The sequence below is a fragment of the Phodopus roborovskii genome, unplaced genomic scaffold (assembly GCF_943737965.1).
Source record: "Phodopus roborovskii unplaced genomic scaffold, PHOROB, whole genome shotgun sequence".
Taxonomy (NCBI): domain Eukaryota; kingdom Metazoa; phylum Chordata; class Mammalia; order Rodentia; family Cricetidae; genus Phodopus; species Phodopus roborovskii.
In genome coordinates, this window is record NW_026126408.1 from 14,125,503 (window position 1) to 14,129,288 (window position 3,786).

The window sequence follows — 3,786 nt, forward strand, 5'->3', positions numbered from 1 at the left end:
GTATGAATGATTATTCTGTGTTGTTTTGTTTTACAGTGAGACATGTAAACACACATTGACATAGTTGTAGCCATGTTCCATTAGGTTACACATGCCTTTTCTAATATTATTTAGTAACTTTACTGGGGTATAAATCAAACAGTTGTTAATAGGATTTTAGATGTTATCTCTCAGTAGTCTATATTTAAGGTAGCTCAAGAAAATAAACCTTAATCTAGATTTTTATAAACATTCATTTAAATTAAAGCTAAAGAAAAGTAGCAAATTAGTATTGGTTATTAAAGGGTAGACATTTTACTATGTAGAGAAATTATCCAGATCTCTTAAAAACTACTCTACAGCTTCTCACAGACATGTACTCAGTATATTATGTGCTCCTAAACAGTAATCACAGCTGAACATATGCAACTAACTATCACAGATTATTATGCTAGTTTACTGGCAGAATCACAAAGACAAAAAATAGAATACAGGGTGCTGTTAAGTTCCAAGATTTGTGATGTAGACAGGAAGATGTATGAATTTTGAAGCCAGGTCTACATATTAAAATCTTTCTGAGAAAAATTCTTTTACAGTGTCCAATCACTAGATGAAAAGTTAAAAGCAGTTGCGGAGGATTTGGGATCAGTTCTCAGTGCTCACAAGGTTGCCAGCCCAAGGAGATCTGCTGCTTTATGTCCTCCCTGAGCACAGGCAGTAGTGGGTACATAGACATGCAGACAAAACCCATATACACACATAAAAAGAAAATGTTAAAATTATTTTCATTATTTCCATAAGGACACTTGGCACTTCAGACACATTCCAATATGTAGCATTTAATAAATCACAGATCCCCAAAATGATTGCTCACATTACCTTTGGCACTTTCACCTTATGAAGAAATTTACAACACAATTCCAATTTCCTTTTATTTTTGAGTCTCAAAACAAAATACTGGAGTTGTCTTGGGAGGTTTTGAGTCTGTACTGCCAAAATGAATGGTTCGTTGTGAAAACTGTGGTCTTAATAGTTAAAATATAAGGAAAAGAGTAATTGGTTTTTGGAACTGACACATACTTGTTAACCTTTCAGAAGTGAGGTTTATCACTCAGGAGGCAGAGGCAGGTAGACCTGAGTTTGAGGTCAGCCTGGCCTACAGAGTGAGTTCCAGGAGGGCCAGGACTACACAGAGAAACCCTGTTTTAAAAATGGAAGGGCAAAAAAGAGGTTTATTAGGAGAAAGGACATTGAGGTCATGATCTTGCTTAATTAAGGAGGGAGAGAGAACTTTAGAAGAAAGGTTATAGTCTATTAAAAACTACATACAGGGCCTGAAAGGGAAAGAAACTTCCCTTAAAATCTTCAGAATGAAAAAGAGGGAGAAAAGGAGGGTTGGAAGCACTTTCAGAGAACTGTCCCATCCTAAACAACTAAACAAAAGGGTCCCTTTCTTTTACATGATATAACAGGTGGCAGGAAGTTTCACACCAGGTGATTTAGGTGAGCATAACATGTGACAGAGGGCACAAGAGAGCCAAGTCCTGGCTAGACCATAACTTAGTTGCTAGCTACCAGACAACTTCTCTCCCTGGGAAAGAGGGGGCTTTGGCTGTGGGTGTGCATGATCACTGTCTTAAAAGGGTAGGTTTGTGTGCTGGCACTTAACATTGTAGAAATTGGTAAGTATAAGAAGTCTGATACTTGAAGTAAGGTTCTGTAGCTAGTTCATCTCAGGCACAGTGGGAAAATTACATATTCAAAGTCAAACATCCTCAGATACTTTCTTGCCTCGATTTCTGGAGTCTCCAATCTTTCATTATCTTAGTCTTCCTTATAGTGATCTACTTCTTGTATTTTAAAGAAAAGTATATATAATGCTGTTTTTTTGTATATTCATCTAATCAATATGAACATTTTAGACAAGCACTCAAGACTTGAAAGCAGAAAGGTTGTCGCCTCATTTGCCTTGATTGTGTCATAGGTTCAAGAAAATATGGAGAATCCGGGCAGTGGTGGCGCACTCCTTTAATCCCAGCACTCAGGAGGCAGAGGCAGAGGCAGGTGGATCTCTGAGTTTGAGGCCAGCTTGGTGTGCAAAGTGAGTTCTTGGATATCCTGAGCTGTTTGTTACACAGAGAAACCATGTCTTGAAAAACAAAGAAGAAAATATGGAGAAAATCCAACCAAAAAAAAAATATATATATATATATATTTTCAGTAAGGAACAAAGTGGTCCTGTGGAAGAAATACAGAAATGCAGGTGTTTTATTATTTTTTGCTTTGGGTTAAATGACCAGTTAGTCCAGGATGAATGCTTGGTTTCACTACAGAATTCCCACAGAATTGGGCACAGTTTGTATCTCCCAGTAAGTGGAAAGATGGGTCTTTCATGAATGTGGTTGCTGTCCTTGGCATCTGAGGATGCCAAAAGGAAAACCATGAGTTAAAAGGGAATGGGCACAAAGTTACCTACTCATCTGTTAGGTGCTACAATGGGAGGAGGAGCTACAGAATCTGAACAGTGTCGGATATAGAGCTGGAGAGAGGGCTCAGTGGGTTAAGAGTACTTAGCTGCTCTTGAAGAGGACCCAAGTTTGGTTTCAAGAGCCTTGCAACCACGTGTTACTCCAGTTCTACAGGCTCCAGTGCTCTCATCTGGTCTCCAACGGTGCTGCACAAATGTTTGGTGGGTGATGCCTACTTACATTCATGTCATATTGTTTGGACCTACAGTTAACATATGATCTTTATATCTTGTATTTTAAAATAAGATTTTCTTCCTGTGAAATTGTATATGAACATAAAAGTTCTTTTTTTAAAACCTGGTCAACAAAATTACAAAGGTAAGAACTGCCAAAAATGCTTCAAGGATTCAAGAGTTGCACAGCTACTTACACTGTCATTGAGCTCTCTAGAGACAGATGTGAGATCCAGGAGACAGGCAAAGCTCCGTAAGCCCTACATCATGCTTGACACTCAAAAGACACACAACACCCCTGTGGCAATTCCCTGCTTGTGGCAAACACTCAGACTCACTTATCTAAGCAGGACCTTGAAATATGGGCATTAGTAGGAAATTTAAATGGTGAAGAGATCACGTGGTATCAAATGCCTTTAATCTCTTTGGTCTTAATAAAATCCCAGAGTGAGCCAGGCAGTGGTGGAGCACGCCTTTAATTCCTGTGCTCAGGGGGCAGAGTTGGGCTGATCTCTGTGTTACACAGAGGGCTTTAGAGACATGGTCCAGCAGTTAAAAGCTGTTCTTCCAGAGGACCTGGGTTCAGTTCTCAGCAGTCACATGGCCTCTCATCACTGCCTGTAACTCCAGTTTCAGGGGATATGACATCTTCACATTTACATACATGAAGCAAAACACAAAGCATATGAAATAATGAAATAGGAATGATTATTTTATAAGATTTTATTTATCATGTATACAGTGTTTTGCTTGCATGTGTCCCCTGCAGGCCATAAGAGGGCACAAGATCTCATTACAGATGGTTGTGAGCTACCATGTGGTTGCTGGGAATGGAACTCATGACCTCTGGAAGAGCAGCCAGTACTCTTAACCACTGAGCCATCTCTCCAGCCTAGGAATAACTTTAAAAAAAAAAAAAAAAAAGAAAAGAAAACTGGAGCAGCCAGCTCTTCTTACCTCTCAGACCAAATGGACAATCCTTTCTCCATGAATCCTCAGAATAAATGTCCATACTGACTGCCTAGACTGCCAGGAGCGCCTGTCTCCTCCCACCTTATGGGTCTCTCTACCACTTTAATGCGGGCATTAAAAGGCATATCACTCTT